Source organism: Phascolarctos cinereus, unplaced genomic scaffold, assembly GCF_003287225.1.
Source record: "Phascolarctos cinereus isolate Bilbo 61053 unplaced genomic scaffold, phaCin_HiC Scaffold_4;HRSCAF=312, whole genome shotgun sequence".
Lineage (NCBI taxonomy): Eukaryota > Metazoa > Chordata > Mammalia > Diprotodontia > Phascolarctidae > Phascolarctos > Phascolarctos cinereus.
The window spans coordinates 217646085-217673731 of NW_027555847.1; the positions used below are offsets into that span (position 1 = coordinate 217646085).

At 41.1% G+C, this 27647-nt stretch overlaps 1 protein-coding gene across 1 annotated transcript in view; it reads left to right on the forward strand.

Annotated features, from left to right (window-relative positions):
* The first annotated feature begins 71 nt into the window (after positions 1 to 71).
* The window catches only part of LOC110202495 (cytochrome P450 2K1-like), a 67301-nt gene continuing 39725 nt past the window's right edge, over positions 72 to 27647 (forward strand). The window contains exon 1 of the mRNA XM_078152914.1: positions 72 to 363. The gene's annotated coding sequence lies outside the window, so the exon portion shown is untranslated. The remainder of the gene's footprint in view (positions 364 to 27647) is intronic.

Genomic DNA, 27647 nt, shown 5'->3' on the forward strand with positions numbered 1-27647 from the left:
CGCGAAGATGATCGAGCGGGGCCAATCAAGGTCCCCGCCTCCCTCCGGCCCCGCCCCACTCCGCCTCCCGCCCCTCCCCCAACGGTGATAGTTATTAGGAGGGCGTGCGGGGTCCTTCGCGGGGTTTGAGAGCAGTTCGTAGGATCTAGGATTTAGAGGCCATGTAGTCCACCCACCTCATCTTCTAGATGAGGAAGCTGAAGCTCAGAGGTTTTGTGACTCACTCTGGGTCGGTGATACACCTACTATGTATCTAAAGTGAGATTTGAACTCAGCTCTTCGCGATTCCTAGCCCCGAATTGAAGATATGATCCCACTTCTCCATCCGGGTTACTACCCATTCCCATCCCCAGTGCCTTGTCGGTGAGTTTCTTCCATTTAAACTGTATAACGTGTGTGTGACAACTTTTAGCATGTTGGCCCCCCCTCCCCATTAGAATGTGAGCTTCCTGAGGGCAGGCACCTCGTTGGTGACTTTCTCTGAATTCTCATTGCCTAGCACACACACATTTCCTGGCACATAGAAGGCCAGGCCTTGTGGTGTGCACTGGAGATATAAAGTCAAAAAAGTTGTAAAGGCCTAGAATTTCAGAGCTGAAAGGGACTCAGCGGCCAAAGAGTTCAACCCAAACTCAAAAAAATTTCTTCTGCAACATACCCTACAACTAGTCATTCTCACCCCTTCCCCCCCTCCTCCCTGCCCCCAACCCTCTTACCTTTCTTTGTGTAACTGCATTTATTAAGTGCCTGCTGTGTGTCACTGTGCTTACTGTTAGGGCAAAAGAGGCAAAACACAGTCTCTGCCCTCAAGGAGCTAACGGTCTAATGGGGGAGACAATAAGCAAATCCGAAGTAAGCTATATACAGGATAAATGGAAAGTAATTAAGAGAGAAGGAACTACAATTAAGAGGGGTTGGGAAAGGTTTCCTGTAGAAGGTTGGTAAAACCCTTAGCTTCCCAATTTTACTTTGGGGGCAGCAATAATTGTTTTATTTATCCCTGCCCTCTAGGAGTTTATTACTGCCCAGCTAGGAAGACAGAACATGCTCAAAGATACATACAGGATGAATATGAAGTGGGGGGGGAAGGGGAAGAAGGCTGGAATGATCCTGGTGGAGTAAAGTCCTCTTGAAATATAATACATTACCCAATTGATAAATGGTCAAAGGATATGAACAGCAGGCAGCTTTCACATGAAGAAATTTAAGTTATAGTCGTATGAAGAAATGCTCTAAATCACTATTGATTAGAGAAATGCAAATTAAAACAAGTCTGAGGTACCACCTAACACCTGTCAGATTGGCGAATATGACAGAAAAGGAAAAGGATAAATATTGGAGAGGATGTAGGAAGCACATGCATTAGCATTGTTGGTGGAGTTGTGAACTGATCCAACCATTCTAGAGAGCAATTTGGAACTATGTGCAAAGGGCTATAAAACTGTGCATACCTTTTTGATCACCTATCGCTAGAGATCATAAAAAAGGGAAAAAAGACCCACATGTAGAAAAATATTTATAGCAGCTCTTTTTGTGATGGCCAAGAATTGGAAATTGAGGGGATGCCCATCAACTGGGGAATGGCTTAACAAGTTGTGGTATATGAATGTAATGGAATACTATCTTGCAATAAGAAATGACGAGCAGACTTGTATGAACTGGTGCAAAGTGAAATGAGCAGAACCAGGAAAACTTTGTATGCAGTAACAGCAACATTGTATGGAGATCAACTATGAATAACTTAGCTCTTCTCAGCAATACAGTGGTCCAAGACAATTACAAAAGACTTCTGGGGGGAAATGCTGTCCACATCCAGAGAAAGAACCCTGGAGCCTGAATGCAGATAGAAGCGCACTATTTTCACTTACTCTATTTTTTTGGTGGTTCCTTCCTTTCAGTCTGTTTCTTCTTTCACAACTGTGACTAATATGGAAATATATTTTACATGTCTGCACATATATGACCTATATCAAATTTCTCACCTTTTTAGGAAGAGGGGAAGAGAGGGAGAAAATTTTGGAACTCAAAGTCTTGTAAAAACGAGTGCTAAAAATTGTCTTTACACATAATTGAAAAAATACTGTTAAAAAAAAAAAGAAAAGAAAGGCCCCTTGAAGGAGGTGGTATTTGAACTGAGCCTGAGAAGAGCTAGGGGGATTCTAAGAGGCTTAAGTGAGGAGTGAAAGCCATGATGGACAGGCATGTGCAAAGGTACACAAAAGGAGGTTAGGAGGGCTGGAGCAGTAAGAAGGAGTAAATAGCCTGGAAGGAGAGGCTGGAGCCAGATTGTGAGGGACTTTAAATATGAGGCAAAGGAATTTGTATTTTATCCTTGAAGCAATAGGACATTGAAGTTTCTAGAGATAGGGAGTAACAAGGTCAGACCTTTCGCCCAATCCCCTTCCCCACTCCCCTACAGCCCCCAGTCTCCCTCCTAAGACCTAGAGATCAGAGAAATGACTTAGGATCATAGATTTGTAGCTGGAAGGGCAACTACCCCCCCATTTTTCAGATGGGGAAACTGAGGCACAGGGAAGTTTAGTGATTTACCCTAGAGCCTATGGATCTCTGCAAAAGCCCTGTAAACCATAGACTTAGCTCTCCCAAGTTAACTCCTCCTTCCCCTCTCCTCAAAACAAACAAACAAAAAAACTTAGTCAAAGTTGTATTTCAAATAATAATGCTGTAACAATGCATGCTAACTCTAGCCTAATCTGTTTCCATTAAGATAATAGTTCCCAGGGGAGGAGGGGGAAGTGGCCCTGTGGCACTGGAAGCTCAGTAGTGACTCCAGGAGACAAATCATGGAAAGAGGAGGTGAATGAATTATTTCTGAGGCATTGTAAGATCAATGGATTCAGAGTTAGAGGACCTGGCTTTAAATCCTTACTCTGCTAAGTGAAACAAATTATTGCACTCTGGGCCTTTATTTTCTCATCTGAAAAAATGAAGTAATTGGATACTCTTCCATATCTAAATTCTATGATATAGCATATAGTCAGTATATATGTAACACATATTCAGTGTATTATATATAACATTTATAGTATATATTATATTCAGTATGGCAACCAAGTGGCACAGTGGATAGACTGCTGGGCCTGAAGTCAGGAAGACTCATTTTCCTGAGTTCAAATTAGGCCTCAAATACTTACTAGCTGTGTGACTCTAGGCAAGTCACTTAACCCTGTTTGCCTCAGTTTCCTCATCTGTAAAATGAGCTAGAGAAGGAAATAGCAAATTACTCCAGTATCTTTGGCAAGAAAACCCCTAATGGGGTCCTGAAAAGTCTGAAATGACTGAACAAGAACAACATATATAATATGTAACATTATATATTCAGTATACATGATATATAAAATATACTGAAGTTGAGAGAGCCTCAATGCATGGAGTTTAGTTAGAAGGCTATTACAATTATCTAGATAAGAGGTGATAAGGGCCTGAACTAAGGTGATAGCTGTATGCGTAGAGATCAGATGAAAGAGATGGGAAGGTAGAAATGGTGAGATTTGGGATCTGATTGGATATGGGGGGGTGAGTGAGAATGAGGGTAACACAAAGGTCCTGAAAGGAAGAATGGGTGGGGCCTTCAGCAAAAGCATGGAAGTTTGGAAGAGGGCTATGTTATATGGGGGAGGAGGGGGGGAGGAGATAATGGGTTCTTTTTTTGACCACCAAGCCATGTCTTACTAGGTATGTGTTAGGTGTCAAATTTTTACATCATGCAGTGATCTGTTGCACAATTTCTACCGTTTCCTTGCATCATCTACCTGGGTGGCTAAGTCTGGGCTCCTTAAGGTTACTCCTTCTGTAATTTCATGTGGAAATGACCTGATCCCGAATTATCCATGTAGATCCCTCCTGTGTCTACAAAGACATCCTCATGACTCAGCCATTTGTTTGTTGCTTCATTGTCAACGTATTGTTGGCCAAGTTCTTGCAGATGTCCTCTGGAGCCATTTTGTAGCTTGGAGGTAAACAGTCTCTAAAGATGCCAAACATGAAATACTCAAGCTGAAGAGGACCTTGAGAAATCTTCCCACTTTGGTCCCCTGACTCTAGGTAGCATCCTATCTAAAACATCTCAAGCAGCTAAAGACTCATTTTAACGATATTCACTGATAGTGATTGGGAAACCTTCTTTAGGCATCTTTAACTGACAGAAAATTCTTCCTTCTAGCTCATTTGAATTCTGTAAATCACATATATGAAATTTATATATACATATATTTATATAAATGATATGTTATTAGGATCTCACAAAATATCGATCACATATTAATATATAGCAATGATATTAATAACATACACTGATATATTATGTAAATATATTAATACTGCATTATAATATAATAAAATATAACATTATATAAATCTATATTTGTGGTATATCTGCGATTTCATCAATATGAGGAACTCCCAGCACAGAAACTCTTTCCAATGATGCAGATCAGCAACTTGTGTATAATTTGTAATAATAACTAGCATTTATGTAGTGCTTTAATGTTAACAAAGTGTTTTAAAAATATTATCTCACATGATCTTCAAAACAACCCTGGGAGGTAGATGCTATTGTTATCCCTATTTTACAGATGAGGAACTAAGGCAAATAGAAGTTAAGTGTCCCACCCTGGGACACACACACACACACACACACACACACACACACACACACACACTCTTCCTGTCTGGGTTCCAATTTGAACTCAGGTCTTTCTGACTGCAAGTCAAGTGCTCTATCCTCTGTGCCACTTTATAATCTTTGTGGTCTTTTTGGGTCTCTTTATGGTCTTCCTGAGTCTCTCTGAGAGGCACCAGAGAGCCTAACAGCTGATCTTTGTGAAGCTTTAAGATTTGCTAGAACCCTTGGTAAGCTGGGGGACAGTGATATGATCCTAACTGGTTGTGTAACCTACTTACAGCCTGCGTCTTTAGATCGCTTTAGCTTTCTGAGTTCTTAGTTTCTTCCTCTGTAAGCTGAGGGGGTTGGATTAAATGACCTCCAAGATTTTCTCCTGCTTTAATCCATGATCCTACCATCCTGATTAGTTTGTGATTATGGACAAATCACTTGTTTCCCAGGGTCTCTGTTTCCTTCTCTGTAAAGAAGGTTGGGCTGGAATAGATGATCTCTAAGGCCATGGAAGGTGGTCTCAGTCTGTACAAATAAAAGAATAATTCTGCCCTTGGGAAGCTTATGAACTGGGAACAGCTCACTTTTTGCTCATGTGTGTCAATGTGATGTTACTCTGGTATAAATAGGAGAGGGAGCAGGGAGAGCCACAACAAAAGCAAGGTAGGACCATCAGAAATGTATGCAGGTCTCCTTAGGGTTAGGGACTATTTCATTTTTGTCTTTATAACCTCAGTGCCTAGCACTATACCAAGCACACAGTGGGTCTTCAATAAATGCTTGTTGACTGAATTTGAAAACACTGATCCTGGATTTGACAGATAGAGATCAATGCTTTTAAATTTTAGTTTTAATTTTTATTGCTATCTTTTGTTTTCATATCACCTTCATTTCCCACTCTCATCCCCTACCAAGTAGTCCATCCCTTCAAAGAAACAATAAAAAAAGAAAAAAAAACAAACAAAATTAACCAACAGATCAACCCAGTCTAACAGTGTATGTAATGTTTCAGATCCAGAGTCACACACATCTCCGAAGAAGGGCCTGAGATCAGTACTTTGTAGAGGTCCTAACTCCAGGCAACTTCAAAGGCCTCACGGGAGTAGGGCTGGAAAGAGAAGGGGTGTATTGCTTTTTCTTTGGAGAGCGAATTTGCAGTACCCATTTACAATCACAAATGGAAAATGACACCTTGTCCTTATTATACAAACAACTGTTTTACACAGCTTGAAATAAGAGCATGAGCATCCTCTGTTTTATTCATTAATATGTTTCCAGGACTGTGAACAATAGATGTTTTATTATCGGGCAAATACCATTTTTCCACTTGACTTCATTGTACCACTGAGTAATAAAAACCACAGCCCTCTCTCCAAGAGGACCTAGATACCACACCTAGCTCCTCTTCCTCCTCCTCTTTCTCACCCTTAGAGTGATGAATTATGAATTCAAGATCAAACAATTGCGATGGTCCTGTTTTATCCATATTGTTTTATTGGAAATAGCTGCTTCTATCCAAAGCACTTCAGTTTATTTGGTGCCTAGAACTGATTTTTAATCTGCATTTCACAAATGGAGAAACCTAGAAGGTGGCTAAAGGGATGAGGCCAAATGCATATAAACAACTATGGATCTGGGAGTAAAACATCTTGTCTCCTCAAAGTCTATAGTTTCCACTATATTTTAGTCCATGTAAAAAAAATTGCCTCTTTTATATCATAGACACAGAGACACAGACATACAGACACAGACACAGACAGATAGACACACATCCCTTCTCCCCAATAGCTGCTTCAGACTGTATATGCAGCATTCCATACTCATTATTCCCCACTTCTCCACTAAAGCAGGATCATTCAATTTCTCATCTCTTCTCAGGATCAACATTGGCTATCACAGCTTCTCAGGGGAACACTATTGATGTTGTTAGGCATGTTGCTTTCTATTTACCCAGAATGCATGAATATTTATGTGAGTGGTTTCAGTGATGGTGTAGACTTGGAGTCAGGAAGACCTGAGTTCAAATCCAGCCCCAGAAACTTACTAGCTGTGTGCCAGTGGGGCAAGTCCTGTAATTTCTGCCTGTCTCAGTTTCTTCATTTGTAAAATGGAGATAATAATAGCACCTACTTCCCAGGTGAGAATCAAATGAGATAATGTTTGTAAAATGCTTTGTAAATCAAAATGCATTACATAAATGCTAGATATTATTATTATTATTACTCCTAGTTCTATGAATCCCCTATCTTTGGTGAAGTATTCAGTAAATAATTTTTCACATAGGCTACAGTGGCCCGTGCCTCATCAGGCCACTCAATCAGTAAGTAAAACTGATAGGAGATTAAGAATCTCTTTTCTTGTCAGTTGTTTGAATCTGACTCCTTGTGATTTCTTTTGGGGTTTTCTTGGCAGAGATACTGGAATGGTTTGCCATCTGCTTCTCCAACTCATTTGACAGATGAGGAAACTGAGGCAAACAGGGTTAGGTGACTTACTTAGGGTCACATAGCTACTAAGTGTCTGAGGCTAGATTTGAACTCAGGAAAATGAGCCTTCCTGACTCCAGGCCTGGCACTCTATCCACTGCACCACCTAGAACCATACCAGTATGGCCACTCTTATTGATGAGATAGCAATTCAACCTAGTCTCTATGGAATTATTTTTCTCTTTTTCTCTTTGGACATCATTTAAACAAATTTGGTTATATCACTGGAAGAGAAGAAAATATTTATTTGGTTTCTCATTTCACACCAGATTAAAGAATTAGGCAGGAGAAAAAATGAGGAGGTGGGGCAACTAGGTCTTTGTCTTAGGTGAAAACGTGGGATTTGTCCTTTTTCCCTTTGGGGATACAGTGCCTGGTACTTGGTGCATTGTCCCACTCCTCTCCCCCCCCCCATACGCACAAACCTCCCCGCTCCTTCTCCAGACCAGCCACTGCCTCCTCTCTGGATTAGAGATTAGTGCTTTCTCCTGAGGCAACACCCCTTATGGAGAGAAGCAGCTCTCACTGACTAGAGACCCACCGCTGTAACCATCCCTCCTGGAGGCCTCCCCATAGGGAGGAATGAGGTCAGGAGAGCAGTCCAGCTTCTGTTCTGGGAGGGGTTGGACCTTCATTCCATCAGAGATTTAGAGCTGGAAAAGACCTCATTTCAGTCAGTCAGTCAATAAACATTTCTTTTACTCCTACTATGTGCCAGGCACTGTGCTAAGGGCTGGAGATACAATTATGAAAAGAGAAAGACAGTTCTTGCCCTCAAAGAAGTTTATAATCGAAAAGAGGAAGACAAAACACAAAAAGAAACTGAAAAGGGGGAGGAGGAAAAGGTGACCAAATGGGGGGGTATGGTGGAGTCAGTCAGAGAAGAAGTCCCCAAATAGTGCAGCAAGGTGAGAAATAGATTTCTGAGCTGAGCTCTCCCGTTGAATGGAGGTTTGGAGTTCATGTCCCTACCTTCCAATCAGAGAAGCATGGCGAGGGGGTGGAGTTCAGTGGTGATAAGGTGGAGGAAATAGGAAATTGAGGACTGAGGAACTGAGAAGAGGAATTGAGGGAAAGGAAAATGAGGAAATTATAGATGAGGAAACTGAGCCCCGAGGAATTAAAGGGATTTTCCCATAGTCACAGAGAGTAACTATCAGAGGCAGAATCTGAACGCAGGCTGTCTGACTCCAGAGTGTCTGTCTCTGTTCTTTTTCTGTTTGTTTGTTTGTTTCTGTCTTCTAGTGTCTGTGTCCTTATATGTCCCTTTCTTTCTCTGTGTCTCTGTCTTCCTGCTTTTCTGTCTCTGTCCATATCTGCCTCTGTCTTTCTCTTTGTCCATTTGTCTACCAGTCTTTGTCTCTGTATCTGTCCCTATCTTTCCCTATGTCTCTGTCTCATCTTTGTCTGTTTGCCAGTCTGTCTCTATCTGTCCCTTTCTATTGCTCTCCATGTCTTGGCATCACTAACTCTGTTTTTCTGTCTCTGTCTCTGTGTGTCTCTCTCTTTTCTCCCAAACCCCTCCTTCCCCAGACTCTTTTTGACCTAGGTTAAAAAAAAATGCTACTTAAGCCTCTGTGAGAAGTGTTGCTCTCTTTAGTGGAAGGACTTGTTTGTCCTTGTTCTACTGGTGCCTTGGAGCCAAAGCATTACAGGAGAAGTGGCCTTATGGTTTTTTATAGAGTCATAGACTGTTAGAGCTGAGAGGGACCTGGAGATCAGCTAGTCTGACCCCCACCATTTTACACATTAAAACCTCAAGTCCATAGAGATAAAGGGTCATATTATGACTTAATAGCTGAGCTGGGATCAGGACCTAAGTCTTATGATTCCCTGTTTAGTGTTCTTAATTCTCCACTTTGTGAAAAAGAAAAATTTTGTCTTAAAAAAGAATATTAAAAAAAACCAAACAACGCTAGGTTCCCTGCCTATAGTAACCCCTATCTCCCTGCACTGCCCGTATCTGAAGTGTCAAACTTGTGAGGGGTGAGGGTGGGGAGCAGGAGGGACATTGCTGCCAGCAATACTTACTGAGTGAGATGTAGGACGTGTTCAGGAAAGACAAATACCTCTAGTGTGATGGCTGCAGGAGCCCTTTTCAGGGCTGCTTTCTACCTTTGGTGTCCATGTGTTCCACCCAACTCTCACTTGTGGCTCCAAGAAGCTGTGGCATGCGCATCGGCCATATCCCAGTAAACCATTTTGGCAGACAGGGTAAACCAAGTTGAGGGGTAACCGAGGGGTCTCAAACTTATCTGTGAGTTAGGGAGATGTCTACCCCAAGCATGTGAACCTTCCCCTGGTACAATGGGTGGATGAGAACAGTCTGTTCCAATGGCCACTAAGGCAGCTGAAGCAGGCGCTGTGGAGCGCTTAGAGCTTGGTTAGACATCGAAGATGCCAAGGTCATCCATTGCATCTCAAGCCATCATGGGTCGTCTTGAGTCTGGCCTGCCTCAGGACTGTGACGACTCTGGAAGAGAGAGTGAGGCTGATGACTTCATGCAGCTCTGCCTCACTTAAATCCAATGTATGCACGAAACAAAAGACATCACCTGTACCATTTTACCATCTTATCTATCTCAAAGTCCTGTGGCTACAGGCAAGTTACAGGTGTGGATACACTGGGAGTTGTAGTCACAATCCTGTGCACAGGTGGCCTAGGCCATAAGGTCATCTTTGCACTGGAAGCAGCAGTGGGATTCAGCAGCCCCCTGGGTGTCTGAGCAGCCTTTTAAGGATCACACTGCTCACCTCCTGGTGGGAGAAAGGGGCTAGAAAATGTGCCCTAAAAAATGTCTGCTTACCCTGCCCTGGCCTAATTATCGTGGCGGGCAGGGATCCCACCCCATGGTCGAAACACAAAAAAATGTATAAAAATTTCTGCAAAAAGGAATCCACTCATCATCAGAACATGGAATGTGCATATACTTATAAACAACACAAAATCCAATAGACCTGAAAGACAAACAAGTCTTGTTGCAAGAGAACTCAGCAGGTATCACATCCAAGTAGCAGCCTTGAAATAAGGCTGGCAAATGAAGGTCAGCTTATTGAAGTCTGAGCTGGGTACACATTTTTCTGTAGTGGCCATAATAAAGGGGAGTTCCATGAAGCTGGTGTAGGTTTTGCAATCAAAACTAATCTAGTCAACAAGCTTGTAATGCCTATTTTGTAATTGCCACTTGCAGGAAAATGTCATGCCACCATCATCAGTGCCTATGCTCCCACCGTGACAAACTCTGATGAAGTCAAAGAAAAATTCTGTGAGGACTTGGAGATCCTTATCATCAGTGTACCAAAAGAGTTGAGTTGGGAACCGTTTGTTACTAACTGGGAGGAAAAGTTGAGCCTACACACAGTTGGCAACAATGGAGCAGAAAAGGAACGGGTAGCTTTCAGGGATTCAGTATATAGCACTGCATTTGCTCATCTGGGTCAGAACACTTGTAAACATAAAGACTGGTTTGACAGAAAGGCTGGGGAAATTTAGAAGCTGCTAAATGAAAAACAAGAACTCCACAGGGTTTACCAGCAGGGTAGTTCTTCCATCTCTAAGAAGGCATCATTTAACTCCATCAAAAGTAAAGTACAAGTGAAGCTTAGAGAGATGCAAGATTCTTGGCTTAGTGAGAAGGCAGATGAAATTCAGTTTTATGCTGATAATAACAATTCAAAGCACTTTTATGATGCCTTGAAGCCTATTTATGACCTATGGTATATCTCAACTACTCAGTGCTGGTGGAGCCACATTGATTAGTGATAAGGACGTGATCCTGCAGAGATGGGCTGAACACTTCCACCATGTTCTGAACAGACCATCATCAATCAATGCTGAAGCCACTGACCATTTACCTCAGGTTGAAGTCAACCCCTCCCTAGTTGAAGTTCCAACTGAAAAAGAGGTTTTGAATGCCATTAGGCTCCTTTTGCGTGGCAAAGCTCCTGGTGCTGATTCTATTCCAGCTGAGGTTTATGAGGTTGGGGGGGGAGGGTCCATTGCTCATGGAAAAGTTGACTGAAATTTTCTGGGTTTATGGGGAGAAGTTATCCCTTCAGGAGTTCAGGGATACCTCCATTATCCATCTCTATAAAAGTAAAGGAAATAGATTGTCCTGTGACAATTACAGGGAGGGGGCAGGGGTCTTAGTCATTGCTGGCAAGATTCTTGCCAGAGTCCTCCTTAATAGGCTGATCCTTCACCTGGAAGATGCTCCATTGTTGCCAACTGTGTGTAGGCTCAACTTTTCCTCCAAGTTAGTAACAAACTGTTCCCAACTTAATTCTTTTGGCACATTGATGATAAGGATCTCCAAGTCTTCATAAAATTTTTCTTTGACTTCATCAGGGTTCATCAAGGTGGGAGCCAAGTGTGGCTTCAGAAAAGGCTGAGGAATCATCAATATGGTATTGGCTGCCTGACAACTCCAGGAGAAATGCCAAGAGCAGAACAGAGGTCTGTACACATTTATAGATCTGACCAAGACCTTTGATACAGTCATTGATTTGATACATCAATTTCATGACACCATGCTTGCCTGAGTTCTGGATAATAGACAATGCTGTCTTGCTTTTCCAGTCACCAATGGAGTGAAACAAGGCTGTGTGCTTGCTCTCATGCTTTTCAGAATGATGTTTTCAGCCATGTTGTCAAATGCCTTCAGTGAAGGTGAACACAGCATCAAAGTCAGCTGCCGCACTGATGGTAAAGAGTCTACAAGCCAAGACCAAAGTGGAGGGAGTGTTGGTGCATGATTTTCTGTTTGCAAATGATTGTGCACTCAATGCAGCCTCTGCAGCTGAGATGCAACAAAGTGTGGATCGATTCTCTGCTGCACGTGCTGCTTTTGGCCTAACAATTAATACCAAGAGAACACAGGTGCTCTATCGGCCACCACCACATTCATATGTGGAACCATTGGTTACAGCAAATGGAGAAGTTTTGAATGCTGTGGATAAGTTCACTTTCCTTTTCAGTCTGCTTTCTAGGGATGTCCACATTAATAATGAGATTGACGCACACATTGCCAGAGCTAGCTCAGTGTTTGGGAGGCTCTAAAGGAAAGTATGGGAGAGAAGAGGTATTAGACTGACTACCAAACTGAAGGTCTACAGAGCCGTTGTGCTGACTTCATTGTTGTATGTGAAACCTGGACAGTAGACCAGCACCATGCCAGGAAACTGAATCACTTCCATTTGAATTATCTTAGGAAGATTCTGAAGATCACCTGGCAGGATATGATACAAGATATGGAGGTCCTTTCTTGAACTAAAATGCCAAGCATTCAAGCTCTGCTTCAGAGAGTGCAACTCCAATGGGCTATGTTGTTCAAATGTAAAATGTATGCTTGCCAAAAAGACTATTTTATGGAGAACTCACACAGCGCAAACGTTCACATGGTGGTCAGAAGAAGCAATACAAGGCCACTCTCAAAGTTTCTCTTAAGAACTTTGTGTAATGTGGGAGACACTGCTACAGGATCACCCAGCATGGCGCACCCTCATCAGAGAAGGTGTTGTGCTTTATGAGCCAAGCAGAATTGAAACAGCTCAACAGAAATGCAAGATACGCAGATTAGAGAATCCACTCCAAATGTTCACACGGACTATTTGTGCCCGACCTGCCGTAGAACATTCTGAGCTCATATTGGTCTGATCAGGCACAGTCGGACACACAGACACACTAGCATAGTGTTGTCATTTTGGTTCTCTTCGAGAATGAAGGACAACAGCCAATCAACTTACTGAGTACAGGCCAAACCACAGTAAAATGTAATTGGGAAGTATTTAAAAAATAAGTAAAATACAGTAAAACATAGATAATGTTCGTTTGTGGTTTTCTAAGTCAATATGCGGCTGGCAGAAATCTGTACTTAGTTTAGTGGCCCCTAGCTTCTGTTAGTTTGACATCACTGTTATACATCACATAGACACATCCTGTGGTATCCAGATAGAACACACTTCAGATAAAACCAGCAGGGCTCAAAGCTCCAACTGCCCTGCTTTTTCCTTGAGGAGGAGGTGGTGGCTGCTTTCCTGCTGAAAGAGAAAAGACCATAGAGTTAGAACTGGAAGGGAACCTGGAGGTTATCTAGTCCAACCCTCTCCTTAGACAGATAAGGAAATACAGGCTCAGAGAGGAAAGGTAGTTTTTCCCCAAAGCGTCATAGCAAAGATGATGCAAAGCTAGATTTGAATGCAGGCCCTCTGATTCCAAATCCAGTCCTATTCACTGAACCACACAGCTTGGCCATCTGAATATGGAACTTTCATCAGAGTCATAGCAGGGGGAACCTAATGTCTTCAGAAGATGTGTGTGTTCTATATAACAAATCAGCTTGCTTTCTTCTTCCTTTCCTTCCTTTCTTCCTCCCTCCCTCCCTTCCTTCCTAACTTTCTTCCTTCCTTTCTTTCTTCCTTCCTTCCTCCCTTCCTCCCTTTCTCTTCCTTCCTTCCTTTCTCTTTCTTCCTTCCATCCCTCCCTCCTTCCTTTTCTCCCTTCCTTCCTCTTTCTTTCTTTACTTCCTTCATCTCACTGAGAACTACTGGAGATCCAAGGAGTTTTGCTAAAGGTCTCCAAACCTACATATACACCAGGCATTGTCATTCTGATCCTTATTTAGCTCCAGCAAAATATGTGGCATGATAGGGATAAAAAATAAGCAAACAGAGATTGAATGGATAATATGCCTCATTTGTATTTCAATAAATAAATATTTATTAAACTCCTACTTCGTGCTAAGCAATTTACAAACATTTGATTCTCATGACAACCTTGGGAAATAGATGCTATTACTATTCCCATTTTACAAATAAAGAATTTAAGGTAAACAGAGGTGAAGTGACTTGCCCAGGGTCACACAGCTAGTAAATATTTGAGGTTGAATTTGAACTTGGGTCTTACTGACTCTAGACCCAATCTCTCTCTATTTGCTACACCATCTAGCTGCCTGTATCACTATTTTCTGTATCTATATAGATGCTATTGTGATTGATAAAATATTAATAGTGTGATTTCTATCATGTAGGTAATTCATGAAGGCTTTTCACACTAAAATGGGATTCTCATATTTGAAAAGATTGGGAACCATTACTCCATTTATTTTTAATTTATTTTTTTTTAATTAAAAAAAAATTTTTTTCCTTCCCATGCCATCCTTTCCTCCACTGGATAAAAACAAAAACAAAAACAAGATTCTAGTAACAAATATACATAGTCAAGCAAAACAAATCCCACACTGGTTGTGTCCAAAAATTGCATTTTTCATTCTGCCCCCTGAGTCCATCACTTCTATCAGGAGGTGTTAACCATTCTTTGTCACTGGTCCTATGGGATTGTGGTAGAGCATTGTGATAATTTGAGTTCTTAAGTCTTTCAAAGTTATTTGTCCTTACAAAGTTGTTATTGTACAAATTGTTCTCTTAATTTTACTCTCAATCTGTTCATGCAAGTTTTCCCAAGTTTCTCTGAAACCATCGTTTTCTTCATTTTTATGGCACAATAGTAGGCCATTACATTTGTATTCCATAATTTGTTCAGCCATTTCCCAATTGGTGGACACCCCCTTAATTTCTTGTTCTTTTTGCTGTACATATTTGTGTATATATGGGTCCTTTTCTTCTGTTTTTGAGCTCTTTGGGGGTGATAGGCCTACTAACTAATTATATATATATTATAGAATAATTCCATTTAAAGAAGGGATCATTGGAAGAGGGGTGAGATTCTGCTGCTGAAAATTCTTTTCTTGAGTTTCTTATATAGAAAGAATACTGAACGTAGTTAAAGGTTATATGGTATTTATTTCTAATTATTTCCCTGTGCAAAGTAGATCAGAACAGCTCAACATATCATCAAGTAGTATCCATCCTGTTACTGCTAAGCCTGTCTATACTTAAGTAGATTTGAAAAGCAGGCATAGTTTGTTACCAGGACCATCAAGTCAGGATCTAGTCAAAGAAAACAGAATGGTATACTCAAACTCGTATACTTCTTGTTTGTTCCTTAGCATATGCTACGTAGCAGTCTTATTTTTAAAAATGTAAGTGCCCTATTTCAAATTAGATTATATGCCTTTTGAAGACAGGGGCATATAGTCTAACTTGAAATTAGGAGCTGTGTCTAAAAATTATCACCAAGAGTGCTGGAACCTGGGGTGAGTTCATTTGGTGGGGAAGGGAAGGGAGTTCACTTGGGGTGGAGGATTCCACCATGCACGTCTGCAGCAATGCTGACCCTCGGCATCTCCCATGAAAGGAATGTTCTTGGTTCCCAAGACTAACAATGGCAAAGATCTTGCCGGTTAGTACAGCGACACTAGGAAAGGGGGTAGCCTGTCACCCAGAGATTCTGGGTTACATAGTCTATGATCCCCAATCCTCAATCTTATAATCTCATGACTGCTGGGAAGAGACAGTATGGGAGAGAAGGCAGGTTGGGGATATGGTAGTCCTTATGAGAGACATTTGATAGAATGAAATTAACATTTATAAACACCTACCATGTGCCAGTCACTGGCTAAGCACTTTACAAATATTATCTTATTTGATCTTCAAAACAACCCTGGGAGGTAGGTACTATTTTTACCCCAATATTGCAGTTAAGGAAACTGACACTGACAAGATACATGACTTGCCCAGGACAATACAGCTAGTAAGTGTCTGAGGCTGGATTTGAACTCAGGTCTTCCAGTTTGATGATAATATGACCCCTGGGGGTGGTGGGTAGCCCAAGACCAATTGAGGAAGTGACTGTAGTTGCTCAGACATGGAAGAGGTATGCTAGGTGTATGGATAGCAGGTCTCATGAATATTGTGAGAAGGAAGTTTGCTCCCTGGATGTTGGTACCTTAGGACAAAGCCCCCATCTTCCTGCCCTAATTATGACTCTGCCGTTTCTTATCTTTCATTGTATTTGCTGCTTCCAGCATAGTGTCTGTAGTAGTAGGTGCCTAAGAAATGCTTGTGGATGTTGTTTTTTTTTAAATGAACTTGTTTCTTCTGGGATCTCAGTTCAAACAAATCCTATAAAGAAGCTAGAATTTCACTGAAATGGTATTCCTGTTATCACAGCTGACTTGTTTTCTTTGGGGTAACTGAACAGTTGAGCCTAAGGATTAGAACTTGTATTATCTTTCTTTCCACCTGCTTTACTCTTTGAATAGAATTTGGACTGCAGAGTTCCTAACGACAATGAAATAACATCTCAGTCCTCAATGTTCCACCAAGCTGTGTCCATAGCCTTGTGAGTGTTTTTGAAAACTTTTTGATGTTAATATAAAAGGTCAGCCTACAATGAGCAAGCGAATGGAGGGCTGAGCAATTAGTTGGTGGATCAAGACAGCCCAGATGGCTACTTTGGATAATTGGGATCCAAATCATTCCCATCAACTGCTTGGGGGAGCCGACATTTATTGGGTAATCCGATCAATCATTCACTTTGATAGAGCCACCCCTAATAAGTCCCCAATTAAACAAATGTCAGTTTGCAAAGAGTAAGGGTTAGGGTTAAAAATGGAACCAAAATTAGAAAAAAATTAGGAATGGAACCAGGCCAGTCAGTCTACCACCTGCAGAACACTGACATGAAATAAAATGCAATGTGATTTAAAGACAAATTCCATAGAAAATACATCATTGTAGCCCAATTCAAACTAAACAGCAGTCTCCTGTTTATTTTGCTCCAAACTGCCCAGTTCTATGTTGGACTGCAGAATTCCCAAGTGATACATGAAGGGTTATTCTCAGCCTCAGCCTATATACCTGTTTCTTGAACCCTTCTTCAGTCTCAGCCTCTTTCTCCTCAAGGCCAAGTTGTCTGTCTTTCTCCAAGCCTCTATGGAGGCCTCTTGGGGTTATGGATAAGAATTCTGAGCTAGAAAGCAAGGACAAGAAGGTCCTGCTACTAACTTACTGTGTGATCGTCGTCTTGGTTTTTTCCTCTGGAAAGTGAAAGGGTTGAAATAAATGATCTCTGAAATGCCTCCTGGCCCCATGATTCTTCAAGCAAAATTGTGGCAGCTGGATGAGAATACTTTCAGTCACGTGCTTCATTTTGTTTTTTCAAAATGTGATGCCCTGGGATGTGGCCTAAAATCACCCAGAAGGCCACAAAACTGAGTGGACAGCTCAGAAACCTAATGTCTCCTTTCATGGCCTCAGGTGATACTCAGCAAAGCAGCACAGGCTTCTGGAAGAGGCTGGCATTTCTGGTAAATAGATCAGCCTATTACAAAGTCCTGAATTTATGGGCTTCAAAAGTCTGCCTGGCCCTGAAGGCTCTTGGTATTTTCAGCTACATCAGGCCCATAATGATAACACTGCAGCGTACAGGGCAGGAGGTTATGATAAATGGCTATTTTCCTATCCCATTTGTTTTTCTTACAATCACATCCATGCACCACCAGGTAGAACCATGATTGCAAATGCCTGTTATTTGGTGTCAGGCTAGGGCTGTAAAATGCATGATTTATACCTTTGATTTTTACTCCTTAAGAGAAAAAAAATTCTTTAAAGAGATATTTCCTTAAAGAGATTTATTTTACTTTTAAAATTAGAGGTTATGAGTGACGGGTCCTGAAAGAGTTAGGGAAGCAAGAAAATATATGTCTTCATCTTATGCTGGACTCCAGTCATCATAAATACTGAGATACAAAAGCAAGACAACAGAGAAAGGGGAATGTTGAAAGTTATCCAGATTCATTGTCAAAGAGGCCCAGCTGGTGCTACAGAAGAGATGGGCTACAAACAGCTGGAACCTAATCCCTAATTTTTCCAAACTGGATTAGTCAAATTTGGTATAACAGGTTTTGGGTACTTTTTGGGAAAAGAGAAAATAGATGTATTTAGACACTAAATGAATCACTTCCATAAGACTGCATAGGCAAAATCATATATGAATGAATACCTGCAATTACTAGTTTCTCCCTCCAAAATCAATGACAGTCATATTCCACTTAAAAGACTTCAGCTTCTTCAACTGAAAAATGAGGAAATTGGCTTGGATAATCTCCAAGGTCCTTTCTGACATTAGTATTGGATGATTTGAGTGATTCTAAATCCGTAAATGGAAGTCTTCACAATGATGTTACCCATACACTTTTTTTCCTTTCCAATGAAACCTTTGCTTAATAACCGCATGGCATAATTTTAAATCTCCCAAACTACATTTTGTAATGGGTGATGGTTAGTCCCAGAAATGTTCTTACCATGTACTTCAGAGGATGGGAGGGGTGTTAGGAGGAGAGCTTTGATTCCCCAAGTATGGCAAGGCCTGTTTGAATGATAGGCATGTCTACAGCCCAAGACATCCAAAGGCTAACCCTTTACCAGGGAATTGAATCTTGGGGTGTTAAGTAGAATGGAGGGGACAACACAATTTGAGATCTGGTCAGGCTGGAGATTTGCTGATAATGACAATGCATGGCCATGAAATTGGCATCAAATGGCAGTTTGATTTTCTTGATTTGAAAAAAGGAGGCACTTTGCTGAAGAGTATACTAGCTTTTGAAACAGACAGCTCACTGGTGGGAATAAACTTAGGAGAGGTCTTAAAATATTGGGTAACAAATCTGCTGAGCTGATTGCCTTTTTTATGAACTCTTTCTGTTTTCTTATAACAGTGGCCTCCAAATTTATTTTGATTGAGCACCCTTAATAGCAACACATTTTTTGAGTACTCATCTCCAACATACAAATAGTTATTTATTTATAATAGTTATTAATAGTTATAGTAGTTATATAATAGTTATTTATTTGTAAATGACCATACTTAGAGTCAGGAAGATCTCAGTCAAATACCATTTCAGACACTACTGGCTGTATGATTCTGGTCAAGTCACCTGACCTCTCTGGGCCTCAGTTTCTTTAGCTGGAAAATGAGGGGGTTGGACTCAGTGTCTTCTAAGGTCTCGTCTACTTCTCAGTCTCTGATCCTAACCCTGCATTGTGATCACTGTGGAGACGGAGATGTCTTCCCCAAATCTATTAGCCACTGACATTATGGAATTGGAGTAGGGGTTTTTTAATCTTTTCTGAATCATAGATCCATTTGGCAGTCTGGTGAAGTCTATGAATGGTCCCCTACTAAGAATAATGCTTTTAAATGCATACAATAAAATATATAGAATTATAAAGGAAATCAATTATATCGAGATATGTTTATCAGAATATTAAAAAGAAAAATAAGTTCACCAGCCTCAGGTTAAGAACACAGGGGCTGAAGTACCTGGGACTGTTTGCAAAGAATGTGGAGAGAAAGACACTGGAAAGGAAGGAGTGAAGATGTAGGTTTGGAGTGTGTGAAGTGGCCTTCATTTTGGCATATGGGAGACTCTAGGTACCCAGGTGTTTTGACCCTTCCAGCTTTATATGTGGGTGCTCTGTCCAAAGGAATATAAATTTTAATCACTTATACTTTTTTTCTCATCTTTTCTTTCTTTTTTTAAATATAAATTTATTTATTTTTAGTTTTCAACATTCACCTCCACAAGTTTTTGAGTTCCAAATTTTCACCCCATCTCCCCCCACCCCAATATGGCATACATTCTGAATGTCCCTTCCCCTAGTCTGTCCTCTCTTCTGTCTCTCTCCCCTTCTCTTATCCCCTTCCCCTTCTATTTTCCTGTAGGGCAGGATAGACTTCTCTACCCCATTTCCTGTATTTCTTATTTCCCAGTAGCATGTGAAAACATTTTTTTAAACATATGTTTTTAAAACTTTAGGTTTCAAATTTTCTCTCTTCCTCCCTCCCCACCCACCCTCATTGAAAAGGCAAGCAACTCAATATAGGTTGTACATGTGCAGTTATGCAAAACATGTCCATAGTAGACATGTTGTGAAAAACTAACTCTATTTCCCGTAATCCTATCCTGCCCTCCCATTTATTCTATTCTTTCTTTTGACCCTGTCCCTCCTCAGAAGTATTTACTTCTGATTCCCCTTTCCCAATCTGCCCTCCTCTCTATCATCCCCCTGCTCTCTTGTCCCCTTCTCCCCCTATTTTCCTGTAGGGTAAGACAGATTTCCATACCCAATTGAATGTGTATGTTATTCCCTCCTTAAGCCAAATCCTATGAGAATAAGATTCACTCATTCCTCTCATTCCCCCGTTTCCCCTCCACTGTAAGAGACTTTTCTTTTCTGTTTTTTTTGTGAGATAATTTACCCCATTCTACCTCTCCCTTTCTTCTTCCTGAGTATAATCCTCTTCATCCCTTAATTTTATTCTCCAGATATGACCCCTTAATCTTCAGCTCACCCTGTGCCCTCTATCTATCTATGTACATATACATACATATAATTTTTTTCCTCCAACTACCCTAATACTGACAAAGTCTCATGAGTTATAAATATCATCTTTCCATGCAGGAATGTAAACAGTTCAATCTTAATAAGTCTCTTATGATTTCTCTTTCCTGTTTACCTCTTCATGTTCCACTTGAGTCCTGTATTTGAAAGTCAAATTTTCTATTCAGCTCTGGTCTTTTCATCAAGAATGCTTGAAAGTCCTCTATTTCACTGAATGACCATTTTTTCCCCTGAAGGATTATACTCAGTTTTGCTGGGTAGGTGATTCTTGGTTGTAATCCTATCTCCTTTGCCCTTCGGAATATTATTCCATGCCCTGCGGTCCTTTAATGTAGAAGCTGCTAAATCTTGTGTTATCCTGATTGTGTTTCCACAGTACTTGAACTGTTTCCTTCTGGCAGCTTGTGATATTTTCTCCTTGACCTGGGAACTCTGGTATTTGGCTATAATATTCCTAGGAGTTTTCCTTTGGGGATCTCTTTCAGGAGGAGATCTGTGGATTCTTTCAATTTCTATTTTGCCCTCTGGTTCTAATATATCAGGGCAGTTTTCCTTGATAATTTCTTGAAAGATGATGTCTAGGCTCCTTTTTTGATCATGGCTTTCAGATAGTCCAATAATTTTTAAATTCTCTCTCCTAGGTCTATTTTCCAGGTCAGTTGTTTTTCCAATGAGATATTTCACATTGTTTTCTAATTTTTCATTCTTTTGGATTTGTTCTACTGTGTCTTGATTTCTCATAAAGTCACTCTTCCAATTGCTCTATTCTAGTTTTTAAGGAAGTATTTTCTCCAGTAATCTTTTGGACTTCCTTTTCCATTTGGCCAATTTTTCTTTTTAGGGCATTTTTCTCCTCATTGGCTTTTTGGACCTCTTTTGCCATTTGGGTTAGGCTTTTTTAAGGTGTTATTTTCTTCAGTATTTTTTGGGTCTCCTTTAGCAAGCTGTTGACTTGTTTTTCATGATTTTCTTGCATCACTCTCAGTTTTTCCTCTACTTCCCTTACTTGCTTCTCAAATCCCTTTTGAGCTCTTCCAAGGCCTGGGACTGATTCCTATTTTTCTTGGAGGCTTTGGATGTAGGAGCTTTGACTTTGTTGTCTTCTTCTGGTTGTATATTTTGATCTTCTTTTTCACCAAAGTAAGATAATATAGTCTGACTCTTTTTGCTGCTTGCTCATGATCCCGGCCAATTACTTGAGTTTTAAACTCTTTGTTAAGGTAGAATCTGCTTTCAGTGTGGAGAATGTATTGTCCCCAAGCTTCAGGGGTTTGTACAGCTGTTTTCAGAGATACTTGTAGGGACCTGTAAATTTTCAGTTCTTCCAAGGTGGTATGATAAGGGGCGAGGTGTTTACTCCTTTCCTGGCCTGTGACCACAAGTAATCCTTTCTGTCCTGTAACTGTGAGGAAGGGTTCCTCTCCAGAGTCACTACAAGCTCCAGCAAGCCAGCGCTCCTTCTCACCCCAGCACAGCCGCACAGAACTGTGGCCCAGATCCAAACACGGGCAAAGCAAGAGATTCCTGCCTCAGCACTGGCAAAGAGATCCTTGCAATCCCTCTCTGATCAGCCACTGGATTCCCCCTCAGTCTGTGGCCTGGAAGCTCGGGAAGCAGCTGCCCCCCCCCCCAGGGCCACGCTCTTGGGGAATGGAGGTGAAACCCACTTCCTGTCTCAGCACGGAGAGAAACAGACTTTTCACACTGACCTTCTAAGTTGTCCTTGGCATTCCTGGATTGAGGAGTCTGGAAACCTCCACAGCTGCCCGCGATTCAGTCCTCTGAGGCCTACTCCAGGTGTGCTGCAGCCTGCGCACCTGCGCGCTGCACTGCACTCCCAGCCTGGTGCAATACACGTTTCTGATCAATCATCCAGGTTGTCTTGGGCTGGACATTTGTTTCACTCTGTCTTTTTGTGGATTCTGCTGCTTCAGAATTTGTTTAGAGCCGTTTTTTATGAGTATTTGGAGGGGTTTGGAGGAGAGCTCGAGCAAGTCACTGCTTTCACTCTGCCATCTTGGCTCCCCCCTCCCCAATCACTTATACTTGGGAAGGTGTCTTGGAGCTTGGGGGGCTAGATTTTTTTCTTCCCTGCTTATTTATTCTATCGTTTTAAAAAAAATACTAGGACAATTAACTCTTTTGTTTCATGTAGTTTTCATTATGATTTCTTGAGATGTAACTCTAGAAAACCAGGTTTTGATAAAACCTATTGGGGTTCAAATGGAGCTACTTGACTAGCCTTTAGACCCAAATCACTCTGGCTTTCACTGAGTGGCCAGTAATAGGCCCCAGCTCAAACTTCACTTGCTCATTATCTGGGTTTTGATGGCTCAGAGTGAGTGTAAATAGTAATTATTTCTGTTCTGGCCAGAAATTCTGAGGGTCTTCCCCTTTCAGACTGATTCTTTTATGAAGGCAAACTAGGCCACCTTTTGCCTCAATTCTTACCTAGCCTTTAACCACTGAACAGATGTTTGTTTCCTCAAACTAAGACCTGGGAAAGACCTTAGCTTAAAAAGGCCAAGGTCTCCTGCAGGATCTTGGACCATCACCAGTCATCCTGACTTATGTCTTGACTCTGGAGGAGAGAGTGAGGCTGATGATTTTGCACAGCTCTGCCTCACTTAAATCCAACTCACTTGCAAGTCATGGCATCACCCTCTGGATGTCATTGGTCCTCTTTCAGAATGAAGGAGGAATAACAACAGCAATCCCAAACCCAGCTCTTTCCTTCAAAGAGAATAGGATAGTTGTTACATGGATAAAGGCAATGATTGATGAGCTAACTCAAGTGTTCTTCAGAGACATAATGGTCTGTCTAATTCCCAGTGGGGAAAAGATACCACCTCTCTAATTGAGAAATTCATCTGAGGTCTATCTCACCCTCCAGGCATGGGTGTGGGGTGGGGGGATAAGAAATATAATTAGAAAATCACTTTTTGTTCAGTTTCTGCTGGCTGCTATATAAATAACAAATTACCTCCCTTGCATTCTTTTATTCTTCTCCCTGCTACTGCATTATAGTCTATACCCTGTTCTAAAAAAATAAATTAGTGGTCTCTGACCTTTGCTTGGAATTTGATGTAGGCCAAGTGAGTAGATGTTGGAGGAGGGATTGGGAAGAGGAGGCACTGGTCTATCTCAAATCAAGTCTTCACTTGGGGATACAGTGAAAGGCATTCTAAACAACTATGTACAAATAAGATACATACAGGAGAGATTTGGAGATCATCTCAGTGACATTTAGAGGGACCTGGAAGAGCTTCTTTTTTTAAATTTTATTAATTTATTTTGATTTATCAACAATCACTTCCATATGCTTTTGAGTTGAAAATTTTTCTCCCCCTTCCTCCCCCCCACCCTCCCCAAGACAGTGCACAATCTGATATAGGCTTTACATTTACATTCCTATTAAATGTATTTTCACATTAGTGAAGTTGTAAGTAAAAATTAAAATCAATAGGAGGAACCATCAGAAAGAGGAAACAAAACTCAACAGAAGGTAAAAATAGTGATAGCAATTCGACTTCCATAGTTCTTTCTTTGGATACAGACAGTATCTTCCATCCCGAGGTCTCTGGAGATGTCTTAGATCCTTGTAATGCTGAGAAGGGTTCAGTTTAACAATCTTAGTCATTGCATAACATGGCTGTTATTATGTACAAAGTCCTCTTTGTTCTACTCACTTCATTCAGCATCAGACCATATAAGTCTTTCCAGGTTTTTCTGAAGTCAGCCTGTTCATCATTTCTTACAGCACAATAGTATTCCATTACATTCATATACCGCAACTTGCTCAGCCATTCCCCAATGGATGGGCATCCTCTCAATTTCCAATTCTTTGCCACCACAAAAAGAGCTGCTATGAATATTTTTGTACATGTGGGTCCTTTTCCCATTTGTCTGATCTCTTTGGGATATAGCCCTAGGAGTGCTGTTGCTGGATCAAAGGGTATGCACATTTTTGTAGCCCTTTGGGCATAGTTCCAAATTGTTCTCCAAAATGGTTGGATCATTTCACAACTCCACCAACAATGTATTAGTGTTCCAATTTTCCCGCATCTTCTCCAACATTTATCATTTTCCTGTTTTGTCATGTTGGCCAATCTGATAGGTGTGATGTGGTACTTCAGAGTTGTTTTGATTTGCATTTCTCTAATCAATAACGATTTAGAGCATTTTTTCATATGACTATAGATGGCTTTAATTTCTTCATCTGAGAACTGTCTGTTCATATCCTTTGACCATTTATCAATTGGGGAATGGCTTGTGTTCTTATAAATTTGTCTTAATTCTCTATATATTTTAGAAATGAGGCCTTTATCAGAGAGACTAGTGTAAAAATTATTTCCCAATTTTCTACCTTCCTTCTAATCTTAGTTGCATTGGCTTTGTTTGTGCAAAAACTTTTCGATTTAATGTAATCAAAATTATCCACTTTGCGTTTTAATGTTCTCTATCTCCCGTTTGGTCAATGAATTCTTCTGTTCTCCATAGATCTGATAGGTAAACTATTCCTTGTTCTCCTAGTTTACTTATGGTATCAGCCTTTATATCTAAGTCATGAACCCATTTTGACTTTATTTTGGTATATGGTATGAGATTTGGGTCCATGCCTAGTTTCTGCCATACTCTTTTCCAGTTTTCCCAGCAGTTTTTTTTGAAAGAGTGGGTTCTTATCCCAGAAGCTGGGGTCTTTGGGTTTATCAAATAATAGATTACTATAGTCATTGACTACTGTGTCTTGCATATTTAACCTATTCCACTGATCCACCACTCTATTTCTTAGCCAGTACCAAGCAGTTTTGATGATTGCTGCATTATTATACAATTTAAGATCTGGAATTGCTAGGCCACCTTCCCCTGCATTTCTTTTCATTAGTTCCTTTGATATTCTGGACCTTTTGTTTTCTGGAAGAGCTTCTTGCAGAAGGTGGGATTTTAGTAGAGATTTGAAAGAAGCCAGGGAAGCGGGCAGATGGAGGCAGATGGAAAGACAGACCCATCTAGCACCTAGGGTGGGGAGGGACTGAAAACAGCAAGGTGCTAATAAAGTCCACCCAGGGAGTAGAAATCACAAGCTCTTGTGCTCTGCTCTGCTCTAGCCTTCCTAAACCAGCTCAAGGTGATAAGCAGAAGTTCTAAGTAGAGGTGGAGAGATTTCTAATCTGAAGCACCACAAACCCCTAAGCAGCCGTTGAACCAGACCTCTATAAGAGATAGGGTGGGGTTTCTGTCAGATCCTCTTATCTGTACACACCTGGATTTTCCTTATTATACTTACCTCCCCTGGAATTCTTATGTTTTCTCTCTAGGAGGCCAGTCCATAAAAAGTCTACAGGTGGAGGAAATGTGGGTGGGGTCGGGGAGGCAACAGAGACTGAAGCCTAATCTCTTTATCCTCTATTTAATATTACACATAGGAAATTACCCCTTATTCCTTGGGGTTTTTTTTAGTAAGATTTTATTTTTTCCCAATTGCATGTAAAACTGTCCCTTAATTCTTGTTATGTAGGTACAACTGTGCAACTCACTCTGTCCAACCCCAAACAGAAACTTGCAGATGCCATGTGGGGCTCCTGTTCATATTCACTGCCCCAGGGTGCTGAATTTGGTAGCCACACTGTGGGGGCTGCTGCTATGGATGCTTGGGTAGCAGTCAGGTCATAACCGTCCTGAGGGGCTGATACCAGACTCAGAAAGGGGTAGGTTGGGAACTTACAGCAGAGCAGGAGGGGACCTAATAGGGGAGTGTGAGGATAATAGATTATTGGTAGGTGTGGTCAAGGGGCAACTAGGTGGCACAGTGGAGAGAGTGCCTGGCCTGGAGTCAGAAAGACTGTGAAACTTTGCCTCACTTAAATCCAGTTCATGCTCTAGTCAACACTTAACCTGGTGGTGTCTTTGGTCCTCTTGAAGGACAAACAGGAGCAACAACAGTAAGTGCTGGGAAATTAAATATGAGCAAAAAGAAAGAAGTCCCTGATTTCGAAGTACTTACTTTCTTTTGGGGGAAGACAACACATAAGAAGGGGATCTGAAAAGTGGTGCAGGTTCCAACAGGGGATTGGTGGTAAAATCCAGAGGATGCAGAATGGTTGGTCTGGGCCATTGATCAAAATGGAGATTCTGGGAGGAAGTCACCAATGGGAGAAGGCAGCTGAAGCACAGTAGCCAACTATGGACAGTGAAACACTGAAGGTCTGGGACCTTTCTCAGAACGGAAGTTCCAACCATAACTAACAAATGGAGAAGAGAATCTCAGTGTGGAGAGAAAAATCAAAGGTAAATTGTTGTGGTTATTATTATTATTATTACTCAGAACAAAAGACTAAGAGTCAATGACCATGAATTTGGCTGACTCTGACTCTAGGTTGATGTTTTCTCTCTTTTTATTAAAAATGGAGGATCATGGACAGAAAAACAAATGAAATAGCAAGTTGCTGAAGATAACTAAATAAATCCCAAATCAAACCCTTATGTCTTAATTCCCCACTTAGGATTCAGTTTTCTGGACCAGTGGTTTTCCAGCTATTTCTACCTCAAAAAGAAAAATCCCTTTGAAAAATCAAAACAGTACTATTCCAGGGCACACATATATGCTAGACAATATCTTGGGAAGTTCTAGGGGTTTCCAGGGCCAATTCTAGTGGGTGCAGGTAAGGTATGGGGCAAATCACAGTTAATAATTGTCTTTCACATCACAAGTATCTGGGAAAATGTCTTCTTTGGGGGTAAGTGGTGGTTTCTGTCCTACCTGCCTCTGATGTCCTCTTTTACATAACTTGCTACTTGATTCCAACTGAATTCTTATGAGATTAGATTTAGCTTCCTGGTAGGTAGTCACCTTGATGATTAAAGAAGTAAATATAGTAAGAAATTAGATCTCCAGTTGAAAAACATCAATATAATCCACACTTTCTGCACTGGAAATGTTTCAGCTGGCCATTTTTCAAAGCCACGGATGTGGATATCAGCTGAAGGCACCAGAGCCACGGGGATTTGAACATGCCTCCAGCAGGGGTGAGGATGTGCTTATAAAGGCAGTGTCTTCGGCTCTCTCTACCTCCAGATGCCACCGTGCAGGGAAAGCTAATTGAAGGAAGATGACAGCCTACAAGGTTTTGCTGCAGGGTCTAACTGTCTCATCTTTGTTCTATGGGGCACTGGGCTTGGTGGCTATCTTTTATTTGATAACTTTGCTTGAGAGATACAAA